This window comes from Petaurus breviceps, unplaced genomic scaffold, assembly GCF_028583685.1.
Source record: "Petaurus breviceps papuanus isolate PSGF00001 unplaced genomic scaffold, PetGlider_PUasm1.0 90804, whole genome shotgun sequence".
Taxonomy (NCBI): domain Eukaryota; kingdom Metazoa; phylum Chordata; class Mammalia; order Diprotodontia; family Petauridae; genus Petaurus; species Petaurus breviceps.
Genome location: NW_027187348.1, coordinates 9,402,864 through 9,423,410, shown reverse-complemented (window position 1 = coordinate 9,423,410; position 20,547 = coordinate 9,402,864). Strand labels below are relative to the sequence as shown.

Genomic DNA, 20,547 nt, shown 5'->3' with positions numbered 1-20,547 from the left:
TTTGTCTAAAAAAATTAAGAACGTAAAAAGAAATCATCTCCAGGATGAATTAGTCACTACACTCATGATACCAACTAGTGACATCCCTGCCTTGTGCAATTCTATCCCCAAATGCTAAAGTGAGACCATATTTAGCTTCCTTCCTCTTTCTTTCTGAGACGAGGATTCTTAAAATGAAATGGACATGGTGAGAAGTTTTCCCCTGATGTTCTGATAAATATATTTCAACATCACTGGTTTCCTGTGTATTTTATTTTACTCCTTCAAAAGTGTTATTCTGAGAAGGGATCCATACTTTTTTTTTTTATCAGATTAACAAAGGAGTCCATGACACAGGGAAGATTAAGAACTCTGCTTTAGGGCATGTAACTGTCACTACTTATCTGCATCCCTCTAGAGAATAAGCTCAGTCCTGCTGCAAAGCTCACTACCTATGTTGTAGATCATGGCCACCCCCATCATCTATCAATGCAGCTTCAAAATAATCCAAGGATTCACAGTTTCTGATAGCCCAGAAACTCAACCACTGGCACCCCTATTATTGGCTTCCAACTTGAAATTATTTTATTTACCAATGAAACCAAAAGGAAGGAGTGGGCTGACTCCTATCAGCTCATTTCACCATGAAAGTCTTGTATGTGCCTACTACAATAATAATACCAAAGATAGGTTTCTATTGCAACAACTTTAGATGAGTATCTAATAATTTGGTATAATAAGAGAAGCAACAAAAATTCAGGAAAGATGAATTTTAACAGGGATTTGGGAACTAGTCTCAATCATTGCCAAGAAACAATAATAGAGTCTTTAACATAAATGGTGATCAATAGAAAGATAAGAAAATTTCATTATGATTTTCCTAATGACCATGTCAAGTATCTAAACCTAATTGTGCATTTATAGATTTTCATGATAAGTAGTTTGTTTTTCTCTCCTGTCATGCATTTTCAGTTCATTATGGTTAATGGGTAAAGGTAGATGGACTACATAATGAAAGCAGCTGTAATACAGTAACAAAGACACTGAATTTGTAAACATACAACCTTGTTCTACATGAGAATACTTCCCTTACTAATTGTGTGGCCCTGGGCAAGTCACTTGACCTCTCTTGGCATTTGTTTACTCATCTATAAGACAGAATTGGGGGAGAAAGAGTACAAACTCAATGATCTTTAAGATTCTTTCTAACTCCATATGATATGGTGCTATTTATTATCAAAAGAATCCCAGATGGCATCATGGGGATGTCCAGATTTCAAACAGCCAGAGGTTACAGAGAGGGCATTCTATAGGATCATAGATATTTAACTCTGGAAGATATCTTAGAAATCCCTGAGTCCAGCCCTCACATTTCATACATGAGGAAACATATTTCAAGAGAAACTCAATGACTTCCTCAGGGTCACAACGCTGGTAAGCATTAGAAAGGCATGATTTGAACTCAGATTTTCCTGATTACAAGTTTATTTCCCTATGCATTATGCCATCCTCACACAAGTTAAGGGACAGGGAAAATAAAAGCTTGGAAATGAAGAAAATCTGGAATGTGTTTGTGAAAGAAAGCTTATTCTAAGTTAACTACTATTTAGAGAAGGGAAGAACATGAGATAAGTATGGAAAGGTGTGTTGGATATGTTCTTTGAAGGACTTTGAATTCTGAGAATGGGAATGATGAGGTAATGTGTCAGATCTGTGTGCAATCAGATTTCATCCAGTGTAATTTGGCTCCATGTACTATCGATGAATGGAGATAGGTACTATTGAGGGAGCAGGAGGAAAAGGATAACTGAAAGTTGAGAATCAGTGCCATCTAAGAGCAAAGGAATCCTGAATATAAGTAAAGCTTGTGTTTTGTGAGTTTGCTCTAGATACCAGCAAAACCAGAGTTTAAAGCAAAACCAACAACAACATTGTGATTGGAGTTCCCAGTGAAAGTCTTTGTACCATGCCATAAAAAAAGGAGCTCAACTGGAAGTTGTGAGGGTTTTTTGGTGGAGTGTAGATTGATTGTTAGAGCAAAGTCTGATATCCCCGGGATCACATTTTTTAATATTAGATTTAAGGTGGGTAAATACAATTACCACCTTAATATTTTAGCTAAGTTACTTTGCATTTTTCATTCTCTATATGCATGCCTTGCAGTAATTTTGCAAAAAGCTCTCCCCCAAAGGGAGATTTTGGCTAATTAACATAGACACATTTTAATAGATTCTTCTGGAATGGATGACTAAAGAATATTCAACTGTATTGCAAAGAAAAATCCATTATCTGTGTATCAATAAAGCTATTGTCATCAGTAGAAAGGAAATGTATACAAAAATTTTGCTATGTGAGTATGAGTCACTAAAAATTAATATCACTTCTGGGAAGCAATTTTTTTCATATACATACATACATAAACACACACACTATGTATATACTGTGGAAGTATGTACATATATCCATACATGTGTATAACTTTAAATTTGTTTTTAATGAGAATTCTTAAAAATTCAGCATTGAAACATAGCTATCAAATAGAGTTCACAACATTTTCTTAGGATTAATTAATTTATAAAACAATAACAAAATCAAATGAATAAAAACACCAATATATTTAACAACAGTTTTTGTATTGGTTTGGCTTTGTTTTTTTGGTACAACATAGTAAATAATCGACCAAAACAATTGAGTCATGCTGTAGCTGCTGTATAAAATTGGAGTGTGGTACCTTATAATCTAATTATTTCTTAATTTATTACTTGCAAGCTTGAGGCTTCAAATCTGACAATGGGAGATATACTCAATTGTCTGTTATTTCAAAGACATAATGTGAAGTGCTCATCATAATTCAGTTAAAATTCTGCAACAGTAACTATGCTGGTCTCCTAGTCTGACTAATTGTAATTAACCTTATAAAAATGAGATTTGTACAGTATGTGGAAAATTAAGGATATAAACAACCATTAAAGGAAAAAAACCTAATGATATGAAAAGAATTGTGTACAACTGTCACAATATATAATCTCTACAAAGTATATTTTAAACATTGTTGTTAATACTATAAAATTATAAATAGTGTTGCTCTTTGCATTTTTGTAAATATCCTAAAATAAATCCCCTTGGCTAACACCATAATTTTAGAGTGCCTCTTGCAATTGGCCTTTGAAAATAATGCAGATTTAGAGAGCTACCTAGGTACCCAGGCAGAGGAATTGCAAAAGTGACTTGGCAGCAAATGCAACATTGATGGAGCATTTTTCTTCAATAACATCCATAAGATTCAAATAATATAAAATTTGGGGAAAAGGAGGAAATAATTGCTAGACAATAACTCCAGTTCTAGTTTGATATACTTCTTTCCCCCCTCTTTTTCCCTATTAAGTACCTATTGCTTTTCCCACTCTCCCCATTCTCTGCATTTTTTCAACTGTTCATTTTTCATTGGCAGTAGGAATTAGCGTAAAGAAAAATGAATGGGAAAGAGATGAGCTAATACTAATAACTGATAGGTTTATGAACCACCTATATGCTCACATATGTTCTCTCATTTGTTCCTTACCACACTCCTGTGAGGTAACTACTATCATCCTCATTTTACAGATAAGGAAATTGAAGTTCAGAGAATCATGCCTTGCCCACTGTTACTCAGTTAATATCAGGTCATTTGAACCTAGATCTTTCTGACTGTGTTTTTACCTACCATTCCTTCCACAACGCTATTCTGCCTTCTGTATAAAAAAGATTATTTTCTTTTCACCTCCATTTCTGGCCCTGGATCAAAGATAAACAATGAATCTAATTACAGTTGTAAATCACGATTCATGATCTCATCCCTGAGCTCATAGTGGTCTGGATTTATTCTTTGTGGCCTTTTAGTATTTATCCAATATAATGGCTCAACCCTCAGCCAGGTTGCTTGTCCCTTGGAATCTTTAAATTTGTATCATATGTACATGCTCATGATACTATCCCAATTCTTTCTGTAAGTGATGATGTTTACACAAAAATTAAGCAAGGAAAAGGTTTATTAAAAATTGGAATATAAAAGAAAAATGATAAAAATTACCTTTAATTTGAGCTCTGCCAAAATTGCTTCCCTACCTCACTGTACTTCCTTACCAACAAACCTCTAATCTGAATTACTCACATAATATATTAATAATTTAATTACATATAAATCAACACTTTTAATCAATGATATAATTTTATACAATTCAGAAATATATATTGCAAACATTTCTAAGCTATATCTTATGACAAAGATGGATTTGTAAGTACATAGCAATGTAGCACATCCCAGCTATGGCAATAGTTTATTAACAATAATCATTACTATTATTAATTACATGAATTTGGGGCAATTCCCTTATATGTTACCATCCCCCATATTCTTACCTATAAAATACCTAGGAAGAAGGTTGCAAAGGATGAATTAAATTTTTTTCTATGAATCTTAGAAAATATCATAATATAATAGTATAATAGCTCTAAATCTTGCTGGATATTTGTGATTTTGCTATCTTTCAGCTCTGTAGCATCTCAAAAGCTGCCCTCATTGAAGGTAGAAGATCCTGAATGTTCAGGTAGTAGCCTTACTACCCAGCTGAACAATTGAAACCTGGGTTTGGTATCCAGTCCTCCATTCTTGTCTCTCCTCTCTCCAATCTATTCTTCTTTTTTGTTTGTTTTTTTTGTTTTTGGAGGGGGTAAGGCAGGGCAACTAAAGCAATTAAAAACAGAAAATAATTTTTGAACTTATTTAATGACTATCATTCATATATTTATATGAGTATTTGAGAATGTTGTGTTTGTGTGTGTGTGTGTATTTCCAAAGCTTGCACCTAGCCTGAGTGTGCTTGTTCACAATATCTTTTATTTATATGCCTCTAAAGAAATGTGATTCACCATTCAGTATCTCAAGGATATTTTAATATATTGATCTCTTTTTTTTCAGACTCTTTCCCAGATACACAATGAGTGACCTAGTAATAAATATATTTTGATGTCAAATTTGTTTCCATAGCAACATATTAAGATGTCATTCTTAGAGATGATGTGGTATACAAATGTGAAGAGTTGAAGGCTACTTAAAATATGACAATTATAAATGGATAGGGAAAAATGAAAACATGTGAAGTGCAAAGTAAATTCAATATATTATCAAAAGTTGATCTTTGATAAAATGGCTCTTTTAAACCTTGTAGCATGTGGTATAATAGCATGCCAATGAGATATAGATTTAGGAGCTCACCTGGTAAAACTGAAATTGAAGCATTCATTGCATTATATTGTTAGTCATTAGTGAATGAAATTTCTATTGCTTTCTTCTAATCCCTAGTTTGTTGGGATACAAGTGTGTATCAGAGATAGAAAGATAGATACATGTGTGTAAATATATATATATGTATATATGTGGATATGTATGTATGTATGTATGGATATCTTAGCAACAGTAAAAAGATCATTTGTGCTTTCTTTGAGAGATAGTGTGTGCCTTTAACATAGTAAGTAAACATGATGGTAGACCTGGAATGATGAGTATACGGACAAGAGATTTCTACACTACACTTATTTGGTCAGAGCTGATTGCCCTACCATGGTAGCCCAGACAATACTGACCATGAATGGTACTGTCATCAGCAAGCTGACACAGATCCTTTTCTACTTGCACCAAGAATAAGAAGCTGAATAAAAAGTTCAAAGAAAACTGGATCAGAATAAATTTCCAGAGGTGGAATGAACATTTTAAAGACATTATTGATTATGTACCATCAACAACTAAGGTTCCAAGAGAAAAAGAAAGGGAGTAACATCATGAATGGAAGCAAGATTGGACCCAGAACTGAGAACAGTAGTGAGGAAGAGAATGGGACAAGGAATGAGATCAAGAAAAAGAGTGGGATTGGGAAAGAGAAGAGAAGAAGTGACACAGTTATTTTGAGAAAGCTAAAGTGGATGACTAGCCCATCAACAGTGACAAAGGGAAGATAGTGGAGTAAAAACAGGATTTCCATGTGGCTCTCATTTCCACCTCCTCCAATTCATGTAAAAATCTCACTCTAAACAAACTTTGAGCTACAGAACCCACAAAATGACAGAGAGAAGCTAACCTCCCACTGAAAACAGTCCAACAGGCCAACAGGAAGGGGCCAGCTCAGCATGTTGGGAGCCAAGCCCAGCCCTGTGTGAGCCAGAGGTTTTAGGCCAGGGTGGACACAACCAGATGCCAGCTGAAAGGACTTCAGATCATCAGCAGCTGTGGCAGTATCCAGGATTATCAACCCATAGATGCTAAGGACAAAGTGAGAGGTCAGTGTAGACTTTGAGGGAACAGGGAGTTCCAGAGTGTGGTCTGGCTTTTGCTCCTGGGTAAGAAGCAGCTGAGGTACTGTGGCCATGCAGCTGTCATCTTGTGGATGCTTCATATTTCCTGACTTGCAGATTGTAGGGGGACCAAGTGACCAATCTGAGGGGTAATCACTCTTGCTTTAACCTGCTTGGATCTGGATCACTCTCTAGGGTGGAGGTCCTTGTGTGTGTGACCAGCTTGCAAGAGCATGTGGAGGCTTCAGAGATGGCACCCAACTAATATCTCCAACAGCTGAGAAAACCCAGTGATTGGGAAATAGCTCCCCTTTCTGGTAACAGACTTCTATTGTGGCAAAAAACTCAAAAGTCAAGCAATTAAGGGGCAACATGAGCAAGCAAAGGAAGCATAGCAAGCAGAGCAATCCAACTTTATACTCCTATTTTGAGGACAAAAAGGATCAAAGCATGTAACAGGAGGAAGAAAATGAAGTCAGAACTCCTGTGCCAAAAGCTTCCAACAAACAAATAAGCTGCTTACAGGCCATAGAGGAGCTGAAGGATTTTGAAAACCAAATAAGAGTAGTGAAGGAAAAATTGAGAAGAGAAATGAGAATGATGCAAGAAAATTATAAAATGAGAGTCAATAACCTGACTGAAAAAAAATAACATTTTAAAAAATAGGCTAACTCAAGTGGCAAAAGAGGCTCAAAAAGCCAATGAGGAGAAGAATGACTTAAAAAGCCAAATTTGCCAGATGGAAAAAGAATCTCAAAAACTCACTGAAGAGAATCATTCCTTCAGAATTAGATTGGAGCAAATGGAAGCTAGTGACTTTATGAGAAATCAAGATACTATTAAACAGATACAAACAAAGGAAAAATAGAAGGCAATGTAAAATATCTCATTGGGAAAACCACTGACCTGAAAAATAGATCCAGGAGAGATAATTTAGAAATTATTAGACTACCTGAAAGCCATGATCAAAAAAGCACCTAGAAATCATACTTCAAGAAATTCCCAAGTAAAATTGCACTGAATTTTAGAACCATAGGGCAAAATAGAGGTTGAAAGAATCCACCAATCACCTCCTGAAAAATATCCCCCCCCAAAAAAATTCCTAGTAATATTATAGCCAGGTTCCAGAGTTCCCAGATCAAAGAGAATCCACCATGCCTTACAGGAAAGTTGATGGGGTGCGGGGGAAGATATGGGATAGAGCAGATTGAGGTAGGGGATATTCAGTGGGATCGCTGTTTTGGGGTGGTGGGTTGGGTAAAATGGGGAGAATATTTTAACTCAAAATCTTGTGGAAATGAATGAAGCAAACTAAAAATATATATTTACAAGACAAAACAAAACAAAAACAATGACAAAAGTCCCAGATCTGCCAAAGAGTTGATAAAGTCTGTCTGTGAAAAGTGTTCTGGTTCTTCTGATAGAGAGCGTGGTGAATCACAGAAGAAACCAGAAGATAAGAGACAGCTGTGAGATTTCTTTGACATGTCCAACAATTATGAAGAGTATTATTAAGCCATGATGGATAACAATGCTGTGGACGGTGAGGAGGAGGTGGATTATACCAATATGGACCAAGGTAACAAGATGGGTCCATTGGATCCATGGGAGTTTTATATTCAGAAAGAGTAAAACAAGTATGTGAACAACTGAGAGGCTTTTCCTAAAGCTACATTTCAGTGTGGCATCAAGGTATCAGAATGTCAGAAAACCAGACATTTCAAAGAAACAAGTCACTCAAAAGATCTTGATTGAGAGTGGGAAATTATCAGTGCAATTATTGAGAAAAGAAAGAGCATGGAGGCTGCTGCAGTTGTGATCAAAAGACCAAAATATTAATGCAATACACTGATTCCTGGAAGAATACTCATTTGGATACTTGTCAGCTTTCTTTATTTCCCCTTGAACATTCCTTAGAGAAATTGCAGTGTTCTTGTACATGTATGTAACAAATTGCATTGTTCTAACTACTAATACATAAATGCCATAAAGCAGAAGAAAGGGAGAATTTGTGGGGGAAATCAATAAAGGAAAAGGCAAAAGAGATATTACTGTGTGACCTAGAAAGAAGGGTGGAATAGATGAAAAACTCAAGAAAGAGATGACACACCTGTTATGGAAATTTGGTATAGTTGTGACATGAGTTTCAACTCCCTGCACATCATTGCCACCATTATCATCATCATCATCACCACCACAACCACCACCACCATCATCATCATCATTACCTTCATGATCACCATTATACAATTTGAGAGATAGAAAGGAACTAAGCTGACATCTAGTCAACACATACACAAAAGGAATGCCTTCTATATAGTATACTCCCAAAGTGAGGTTTAACACCTCTCCTTGCAGACCTTCAAGAAAGTTCCCACCTCATTGTTTCTCATTCTACTTTTTGGCAGCTCTGTTTACTAGGAAGGTTGTTTCGTTTTCATCTGACTTTAAACCTAAATTTATCTTTTTTCAATTTCTACCTATTCCTCCCAATACAACCCTTTGATTATAAACAGAACAAGTCTGATCCCTCTTTCCCATGATAGCTCTTGAATTGCTTGAGCACATATGTAATGTATCTATTGAATTATTTTGGCTCCACCTTAAATATGTTCCTTTTACCAGTCTTTACATCAGAACAACTATATTCTATCCAAGAATCTTCCATCTTATACTTGTGAAGTAGAAATTTTGTACCCAAGTGTAAATTTTTACATTTTCCTCCATTGAAGTTTATCTTATTGGATCCAGTCTAATGCTCTAGACTGTTGGTATCCTTTCTGATCCTAAAGTTAAAATCTTTTCTGTTAGCTGGCCTTCCAACTTTGTGTAATATTCAAATTTAGTGGACATGCCATCTATGTCTTTATAAAAGTTATTGAATAAAAATGTTAAATGGTATAGTACTAAACAGAAATACCTGTAATATGCTACTAAAATCTTTGAACCATAACAATTGCTACACTTTGTGTCTAGTTACATTGTCAGTTGAATCAATTGATGGAACCATCATTTAATAAAAAAATTATATATATATATATATTCCACAAGAAGAGTATAATATATTTTATCAAAAGCTTTGAGAAATCTAGATAAACTATATCTGAAGCATTCCAATGATTATCTAGTAGTTTAATACTAACTAGTATTTATATAATGCTTTAAGGTTTGCAAGGTGTTTCATACATATTAACTCATTTGGTAATAGATAATATTGAGCTGGAGCTATGTCTCTGTGTTTCTTGGTCTCTGTCTATTTCTTTCACCCCTTCTCCTTCCTTCTTTTTGCCAAGAGCATAGTAGCTTATTTTTAATAAATGTGATTAATTTTATTTTTTCCAAAAGGTAGAATTAGAAACAAGGCAAACTGCTCTTCAATAACTGATATTGATAAGGGGTAAGGGAGTAAGGAGAAGGATAGGGGGGATGTATGAAAGGGCAGACTAGGGGAAGGAATAATCATTGAGCTTGTCATCTTGGGTGGGGGATAGGGGAGAGATGGGGACAAAATTTTGAACTCAAAATCTTGTGGAAACGAATGTTAAAAACTAAAAATAAATAAGTAAATTATGAAAAAAAGGAAGTGATATTGATCAAGGAGGAAGATATGATGATGAAATAAGAAGTATGTGAACTCTTGGAAGAAATGGTCACTTCATATTTGAACTGATAATGCAGAAGAAGAATTAAGTATAATTTGATATACCCCTCAAAGTTCAGGTAAAGGATAGATAGGAACTAATGGGCTAAACATCTAGAAGATATCAGTTAAATAAATATAGGAAGCTCTCAAGGATGAAATTCTAATGACGATTTTAATGAGGTAGAAAAAATGGAAATATCTAAAAAGACCCATGTGTATAATCAGGGAACTCAAACCAAAAAATGTTTTTGAAAATGCATTTATAGAAGTCACAGAGGGACTCTTATTTTTTTTTAATGTCATGGACTCCTTTTACAATTTAGTGAAACCTATAAACACCTTGTCAGAATAATTTTTCAAATTGTAATTGAAGGAAGTCTTAGATTTCAGTAGCAGGTTAGTGAAAACAAATGTAATTTTTCAAATCAAAGTTCACAGACTCCTTGATGATCCATGCACCCCACATAAAGAAATTGAGACAGAAGCAAAGATGGACAATAGGGAATACACATCAAAGAATAACAATCCTGGGAGAAGTGCTTAACATGAAGTGAACCTAGTGACAAATTACACAAAATGAATGAGTTCTTTATTTCTGTGAAGAAGAGATCAGATAGATCTTGGGATCACAGTGCAGATAGAACAAGATAGAACTAAGACAATGGATTCAATTCAAGAAAGATTTATAAAATATTTATTATATGCAAGATACTTTGAGGGTATGCAAAATTATTCAAATAATCTCTGCTTTCAAGTGACTTAGAGTAATTCAAAGGAGGGAGAAGTTACAAGTACACAAATAAGAAAAATTCAAGGAAAACTGATGAGAAGGTAACCTCAACTAAGAAGATCAATGAAGATTTCAAGGAAAATGTGCTATGTGAGGTCAGTCACAAAGGATGAGGAAGATTCTGGGAGACAGAGAGGAAGAGAAAATGCATTGTAGACATAGGGGAAGGCTTGTGTGAATGCACAGGGAGAAGAAATAGATAGTCCAGGTAAAATCTAGATTATGAAGGGTGGCAATATGAATTAAAAATCTCTGGAAATATAGATCTGGGTCAGATTATGGAAGATCTTTACTGTCATCCTATAGAGTCTGTATTTTATCCTATTAGTCTCCAAGGATTTTCAAAAATGGAGCTAATGTGATAAGAGGGGTCTTAGTAATACCAAATTTGGTAGTTGTGTGGATAACAGATTAGAAAAAGGAAAGACTAGAAACAGGGAGTGCAATTAGAAGGCTAACTAAGTAGCCTTGGTGAGTTATGGTAACTGTATGAGTGGAAAGAATTAACAACATAAAAATTAAATTGATACTGGGAATGATAGAGAAAGATGACTCAGAGGCTATGAGAGAATTTTAGGGTAATTATATTGAATCAGGACACAGAAGGTGACACAGAAGTTAGAGCACTGGACTAGAAACTAGGAAGACCCATCTTCATGAGTTCCAATCTGTCCTAAGTGCTTATGCTAAGACACTGGACAAGTCACTTGACCCTGTTTGCCTTGTTTTCCTCATGGGGTGGAGAAGGAAATGTCAAACCACTCCAGTATCTTTATCAAGAAAATCCTAAATGATGTCAAGAAAAGTCAGATGACTGAAATGACTGAACAACAACAACATGCTTAATCTGTTCCAGCCTGGTCAGTAAAGTTAGAGATGGAATGAGAGAGGAGTAAAGTAGGGTTGAATATCTAAGAAAAACAAAGCAAAAATAAAAATTGAAAACATCCATTGCAGGGAATGTATTGGTAAGCCAAAAAGATGAATAACAAAGAGATTTTTTCAGTAATAAGGACTCTGTTGAAGTTGTGTAACCTTATTATAGAAATGTGCACAATAATGAAAGTTTTTACATTTTCCAGTATCAGTCAGTAGCCAAGGAGCAGGTTCATGAGGAGAACATCGCAGAACTTGTCCAACAAGGGAACCAGGTTCAGAATGATAAAAGTCTAAGGGTAGAAAGAGTTCTAGAATATTAGTAAGGGCATCTAATTTTTTTTCTTCTTCTATTTTCCCCCACTTAGTTGCATTTTATTTTTCTACTGCTACATATATAGTTTTTAACATTCATTTTATAAGATTTTGAATTCAAAATTTTTCACCCTCCCCTTTCTTCTCCCTTCTGCCTGCCCCTCAAGAGAGCAAACAATCTTACATAGGTTGTACATGTGCAGCCATGTTAAACAAATTTCCATGTTCGTCATGTTGTGAAAAAAGAATCAGAACAAAAGGGAAAAACCATGAGAGAAAAAAATAACCAAAAACATTAAAATAGTATTCTTCAATCTGCATTCAGACTCAATAGTTCTTTCTCTGAGTGCAGACAACATTTTCCAACATAAGTCTTTTGGAATTGTCTTGAATCATTGTTTTGATGAAAAGAGCTAAGTCTATCAGAGGAAGGGCGTCTTGTGTAGTTCATCCTGTTCATAGAATCAAGGGAAACCCAAAAAAAAGATCTAATAACCTGAGGGGGCCCAAAGTTAAAAATGAAGAAAAAAAATGAGCATAACAAGTGTTAGTGTGAGAGAGGTGAAAGTTAAGCACAACCTATAAACAATAATTATAAATGTTTGTTTGTGATCATTATTCCATATCCAAAGAGTAGACACTTGGAGGAAATTAACTGAATCCATATTGACATTTTTACGTCATATGACAGAAGGAAACAAAAGTATAATAACTAAAAGGAAGGATCACTTGAACATTCTCCTGTTGAGGAGAAAAAGGGGGCGGGGGTTGACAGATCTGGCTTCATCATGTGGATCAAAGTAACTTGGTATTCTATCATTGCACCACATGGGATGCTATTTATGCTTACTACCATGAAGATGATTGAAATTTATGAGATAATATTATTTTGAAAAGCTTGTGAATTAATGAAATTCTAAGAACTTGAGAAGATCCCAAAAACGAAGTCAGCATATGCATGGTTGCTGAATGACTACAATGTAAAAGTGGCCACAAGGAGAGATGATGAAAACCACAGGTTACCATGAAAAAATGAAGGAAACTAAAGATTTAAAAGTTAGCAAGAAACTGCAAGCCTATGAATCTTAGATACTTCCATTAAAAAGAAGAAAATGGTAACCATGGACACCACTAAATAACATGGAAATATCCATACTGGTATTCAGACTGATTAGTAATAGCTAGTTACAGATTTAGTGGTCATTTTAGCTAATTTTTTTCATCAGATTAAATGTTTGGAGCAAAAGTCAAAGCAAAAAAATGAAAGATGAGACAATTTAGCAGATAATAAAGTTTATATGTATATATATATAAACTTTATATGTGCATATATGTATGTACACACATATACACATAAAAACACATACATATATATGTAAAATCACTCTATACATACTTCTAGTTATCAGTTCTTCCTCTAGATGCAGATAATGTGTTTCTTCATATGTCCTTTGTAAGTAATGTGGGTATTTATGATAGTCAAAATTACTTATTTGCTCAAAGTCAGTCTTAAATCAATATTGCTATTACTATATACAATATTCTGTTAATTCTGCTTATTTTTGGTCTTCATTATTTTGTGATCACTGATGCTATCATTTCTTATAACATAGTAGTATTCCATTGCAATCATATACTACAACTTGTTCAGTCATTCATTCCCTAATTTATGGACATCCCTGCAATTTCCAATTCTTTGCCACCACAAAGACAACTGATATAAACATTTTAACATACATAGTTTTTTTTTCCTTTTTCCTTAATCATTTTTGAAAATAGAACTAGTAGTGGTATGAGTGGGTCAAAGGATATAGCAGGGGTGGGGAAGTGCTGCTCTTTGAGTAAATTCAAACTTCACAGAACAAATCCCTTTAATAAAAGGATTTGTTCTGTAAAATTTGGACTCAGTCAAAAGATCCAAGTACCTTAAACATGTGTTTCTTTTGCTATTCTTCTTTTTAAAGTTGAGATATATAAAAAACTCCCACATAGTACCTTTTTGTAAAAAAAAACCCAAACAAGTTAAGAAAAATCACTTAAAGTTATTATGATTAACAAATTCATGTTTTATAAATTTTTATATTTTTAGCATAACATTTATTGATTTTTTGAGGTTCTCATTTTTATTTTTTCCCTTAATAGTATTTTTCCCAATTACATGTAAATATAATTTTCAATATTAATTTTTGTAAAATTTTAGATCTAAATTTTTCTCCCTCCTCCATCTCCCCTCCCTTTTTTCTGTATCCTTCCCTCCTCAGTCCCTCTCCTTTCCCCAAGACAGCAAGCAATAAGATATAGGTTTTACATGTAAAATATATTTCCCCATTAGTCATGTTGTAAAAGAAGAATCAGAACAAAAGGGGAAGAACCACAAGAAAGAAAACAAAAACAAATAAAATACTATGCTTCAATCTGCATTTAGACTCCATAGTTCTTTCTCTGGATGTGGATAGCATTATCTATCATGATTCTTTTGCAATTGTCTTAGATCGTTGTGTTGCTGAGAAGAGCTAAGTCTATCATAGTGGATCACCACACAATGTTGCTGTTGCTGTGTGTAATTATTTCCTAGTTCTGATCACTTCACTCAACATCACATCATGTAAGTCTTTCCAGGCTTTTCTGAAATCTACCCTCATCGTTTCTTGTAGAATAATAGTATTCCATCTCATTCACATACTACAATTTGTCCAGCCATTTCTGAATTGATGGGCATCTCCTCAATTTCCAATTCTTTGACACTACTAAAAGAGCTGCTATAAATATTTTGATACATGTAGACCCTTTCACCTTTTTTATGATACCTTTTATTAACATAAGGAATGTATGCTTTATAAAACATGTAACTTGTAGTGCCTTTTGTATTTGGCTAAAATTTTATTGTCTTTTAGCATTGTCTCAATTTAAATGTCAATGGCCATGTATATTATTTTTTTTACTTCCAGTTTCTTGATTCTGAATCAGTTCATGCAATCCTCTACATATTTATTCAAATTCTTTATATTTGCAATTACTTAGAATAAAATCATGAACCATTATAATCATATGCTATGACTCTTTTAGACATTTTCCAATTGTTGGGCAAATAATTTGTTTCTGTCTTTGGGCTAATATTACTGTTTTAAGAATTGTGGTAATTTAGGCTCTTTTATTTCTTCAATTGACTTTCTTTGGTGTAAATTTCTGGGTCAAATGATATAAACATTTAATAACTTTTTGTGTATTTCAGCTTATTTTGCAAAATGGCTGGACCAATTCACATGTCCATCAGCAAATTATTAACACTTTCCTTTCATAACTTCAGTAAATTTTATTCTATATCATTTGGGGGCACACCACATCTAACACACACACACATAACAACAACAACATTATATGTATAATGTTTTGTCCATGGTACATTTAAGCTTAATGTATTTTTCCTGTCTTCACATTTTGTTTATCATTGCCTTGTCAGAAAGAAGGAATTAAATTACTGTTTTGTTTTGTTATCTGAAGCATAATACCTTGTATTTGAAGACTTCATTTCAAATCTTTCGATTCCATTGTTTTAAGTCTGTTTCTTAAAAACAGTGTTCAGATTCTGTCTTCTATAATATTGTAGAACTTTTCTATTTTATGGTTAAATTCGCTCCATTAACATTCAATGTTAAAGCTCTTTTTTTTTTTTAATTTTCCCTCTGTCAAGTTTTTTAAATGCATCTATGTTTTAAAATAAGTAATAGGTACCTAGAATTTTCTTTCTTTAATCACTAAGCTCTAAACCTCTTCCTTTATAAAAAAAATGTCTTTCTCCATTCCTTGAATAGTGCACACATACACACAATACAAACAAATGTATGTATTTTGTATGTGTACATAATCCCTTTGTATGCACATACACACATAAATTATTTCTAAGTACTTGTAATGTGCCTTACTTTAAACAAGTTAATTCCTAGTTCTGGCAAAATGAGAACCTGAAAATTTCCTATGAAATATTGCTCTCTCATTGACCATTTCAAAAGCAATATGAAATGCACCAAATTAATTGAGATAACAATAATCAAAGCAGAAGAAAGAAAATAAATATCCTACAGGTAATTTTTCACAGAAAATTGGGGGAAATTGAAAAAGGCAACATCATTAGCTATATGTTCTGCCCACCACCAACCAAAATCAAATGCCTGAGTTATAGGTTTTTCTTGGTATGACTCTAGTAACCCCCAAGTCAAAGAAAGTAGTTAACTATACCTATGGGTTGGACAAATAATCATCAAAAACCTTCAACAGTTAGCCCTCATATAGCTGCATTCATCTTCATGAAACATGAATTGGAGTTTTCAACTTTTCAACAGGGAAAATATTTAGAGTTAAGGATAGAGGAAGGATATTAAAAAACAGAATGAAATAATGAAAAAGCAATTAAGATCCCTCATATTTTGAAGAAATACTGAAGGATCAGAATATATTAGTATAAAACTGCAAAAAAGAAAATGACAAAGAAAAAATGTGATAAGATAGTTAATTAAAAAAAAAAGTAACTGAATCACCTTAAGAACTCTGAGGGGAATTTGACTCCCTTCCCCCTAAGGAAAAAAAACTGAAGGAAAAAATAAAAAATGTAATAATATGCCTTAAAAATATAGATTTAAATAAAAACAATCTGAATAAGTTATTTCAAGGTATTATAAAATAAAAAGGTTCAGATGTATTAGAACCAGATCAAAACACAAATTGATTGAATTCTAAGATAAACACATAGAAAATTTAGATATAATATGTCCATAAATGTTCTTGCCAAAGACCCAGAGTTCCCTGTTCAAATATATTTTTAATTATAAACATCTAGGAAGGAGCAGATTGAATTAAAAATAACCCATTCACAATCATACCTGATTATACATCAACTAGTGGAAAGGAAAGAAATTATTTGAATATGTGATGTGAAAAGTAAAAAAAAAAAAATGTCATACCACAGAATAATGTCCTGAAGAGGTGAGCATTATTCTCCAGAAGGAGGGGTAGGGGGATGCACTTTCACGCACTTGATAGTTTCTAAGGTTTCTTGTTGGGAGATAAGTGGGGATTTAAAATGACAAACAATATAAAATAAACTTATGAAAGAAAAAAACAGATTAAACAATACAAAGGGGCTAAATGATAATTGACTACTTACACATTAAGGAGGGAAATTGGAATAAAAGCTAAGTCCAACAATTTCTGAATAATAATAAAGTAGAAGAGACAAGATTTATGCTTAATTGTTCATAAAATAAAATAAATATAGAGGTACTCTATAGAAGCAGAAAAAAATAAGAGGGAAGAACTTAACTGCTTCACAAAATTAAAACATTATTGCATAAGATTATTTAAACACAGAAATGAGGCATGGCCTCTGGATGGGAGTCAACATGGTGGAGTACAAACAGGACCTCCTTGTGGCTCTAGCTTCCACCTTCCCCAATTCATGTAAAAGGGGACTCTGAACAAACTTTGGAGCCATAGAAACCACAAAATGACACAGAGAAGCTAACCTCTTGCTGAGCACAGCCCAGCAGGCTAGCAGGAATCAGCCAGCACAGCAATTTGGGAGCCGAGCCCATCTCCACACCTAGGTTTTAGCCCCAGGGTGGGCCTCACCAGCCGCAGGCTGGAGGGACTCCAGATCAGCAGCAGCTGTGGTGATCCAGAATTATAAACACATAGATGCTAAGGACAAAATGAGATGTCAGTACATTGTGCACTTTGGGACACAGTAGTTAGGAGTGAATTGGCTTTTTCCCCCAGGGTAAGAAGCCACTGAGGCTGCAGCACAGTTGCAGCTGCCACATGGCAGCTTCAGCTCCTGACATGCAGACTGTAGGGGGAAAAAGTGACCAGTTTGAGGGGTAATTGCTCTTGCTTTAACCTGCTTGTATCTGGATTGTGGTCTAGGGTGAAAGTCCTAGGGTGTGTGACCAGCTTGACAGAGCATGTGGATGCTTCAGAGAGTGCACCCAACTAATACCTCTGGCAGCTGAAAAAACCCCAGCATTTGGGATGGAAGCTCCCCTGTCCAGTGGCAGAGCCCTGCTGTGGCAAAAAGCCCAAAAGTCAAGTAATTGAGTGGCAATATGAACAGGCAAAGGAAGCCCAGCAAACAGAAGAATCCAACATTAGATTCCTATTTTGGGGACAAAAAGGATCAAAGCATGGAAGAGGAGGAAGACAGTGAAGTCAGAACTCATGCACCAAAACTTCAAAGGAAAATATGATCTAGTTACAGGCCATAGAGGACCTTAATAAGCAGATAAGAGAAGTGGAGGAAAAAATTGGGAAGAGAAATGAGAATGATGGAAGAAAATTATGAATTGAGAGTCAACAGCTTGACTGAGGAAAATCATACCTTAAAAATAGACTAACTCAAATGGGAAAAAGAGGCTCAAAAAGGCAATGAGGAGAAAAATGCCTTAAAAAGCTGAATTTGCCAGATGGAAAAAGAATCTCAAAAGCTCAATGAGGAGAATCATTCCTTCAGAATTAGATTGGAGCAAATGGAAGCTAATGACTTTACGAGAAATCAAGATGGTGTTAAACAGATCCAAACAAATGAAAGAATAGAAGACAATGTGAAATATCTCATGGGAAAAATCACTGACCTGGAAAATAGATCCAGGAGAGAGAAATTAAAAATTATTGGACTACCTGAAAGCCATGATCAAAGAAAGAACCTAGAAATCGTCCTCTAAGAAATTCTCAAGGAAAACTGCCCTGATGTTTTAGAACAAGAGGGCAAAATAGAAGTTGAAAGAATCCACCAATCACCTCCTGAAAAAGATCCCAAAAAGAAAACTCCTAGGAATATTATAGCCAGGTTCTGAAATTCCCAGATCAAGGAGAGAATATTACAAGCAGCCAGGAAGAAAAAAATTGAACACTGTGGAAACACAATCAGGATAACTCAGGATCTGGCAGCTTCAACACTGAGGGATTGAATGGCTTGGAATATGATATTCTGGAGGTCAAAGGAGCTGGAATTAAAACCAAGAATTACCTACCCAGCAAAACTGAGTATCATGTTTCAGGGGGGAAATATGGTCATTCAGTGGAATAGAGGACTTTCAAGCATTCTTGATGAAAAAACCAGAGTTGAATAAAAAATTTGACATTCAGATACAAGAAACAAGAGAAGCATGAGAAGGTAAACAGGGGAAAGAAATCATAAGGAACTTATCAAAGTTGAACTATTAACATTCTTACATGGAAAAATGATAATTTTAACTGATAAAACTTTTCACAGTATGAAAATAGTTGAAAGGAATAGAAATATATACATATGTGTGTGTCTATATTTCAGGGTATATGGGTGAATGAATACATATGTGAATGAATAGATACAGGTATATATAGATAGAGGGCACAGGACCAATTGAATAGGAAGGGATGATACATAAAAGGTGAAATTAATAGGTGAGGGAGGAATATAATGAGAGGAGATGAGGAGAGACAGAATGGGATAAACTATCTTATATAGAAGAGGCAAGGGAAAATGGTCACAATGGAGGGGAAGAATAGGAAGGCAAAAGGGAATGGGTCAACCTTATTCTCACTGAATTTGGCTTGGGTTGGAAAGGAAATACACACTAAATAGGGTATCTCACCCTACAGGAGAACAGGAAGGAAGGAGATGAGAGGGGGGATGATATAAGGGAGGGCAGGTTGTGGGGGAGGGAAGTTGGAAGCACCCACTTTTGAAAAGAGACGAGATCAAAGTAGAGAATAGAACAAGTGGGTGGTGGGATAGGAGTGAGGGAAATATAGTCAGTCTTTTACAATATATTGTAGCAGCAAGCACCCTAGCGTTCCCAGGGTTGCTGCCACCACAGGTTCTTAGATCTGCTTTGTTAAAGGAAAGCAACTCAAAATGGGTTAACAAGCTTACTTTAATCAGTCAAATATGTATCGTTTACCTAGTTCAGGGAAAAAGGTCAACACCCCGAACTTCAGAATATACAGAGAGAATTATCAAGACAGAAACAAATCAAGTAGACAGATTTCCAAACTGTCCAACCATTACATCCATACCAAATCAACATCTGGGTTTTTCAAAGCTGGGAGGCTCTGGACAACGGCTTCCCATAATCCATATCAAATCACAGAACACTTCTCAAAGTGAGCCCCTAAAACAAAGCTACACATCAAGGCTTATATAGCCTTCTTCTGGCTCAGAGAATGTAACAACCTTATTGACCCACTGGCCAATCAAAAAGTATCTACTGAAAAACAAGCCTCCTTCCCCAGGCTCCAGGTGCACTTTAGCCTAGGGGCAGGGAAGATCTTCAATTTTACATTCCCATTACATATATCTACTATGTTAAGGTTTTATATTAGTTACACATGTACAACCTATACTGAAATGCTTATCTTCCGAGTAAGGGTAGGTGACAAGGGAGGAAGGGAATGAATCTGGAATTCAAAGTTTTAAAATCAAATGTTTAAATATATACATATATATATATATATATATAAACTATTATTAAAAATAAATAAATAATACAAAAATTAATAAAAAAAAAAAAGAAAAAGAACAGTCCTCTGAAGTGAGGTAGACATGCATGGAGAGGTGAGCACTTGGCTGCCTAAAATTATTAAG

The 20,547-nt window shown here is 34.7% G+C and overlaps 1 pseudogene; it reads left to right on the top strand.

Moving 5' to 3' along the window:
• Positions 1 to 1,740: 1,740 nt before the first annotated feature.
• Positions 1,741 to 8,145, top strand: LOC138147650 (protein Red pseudogene; annotated as a pseudogene).
• Positions 8,146 to 20,547: the final 12,402 nt, after the last annotated feature.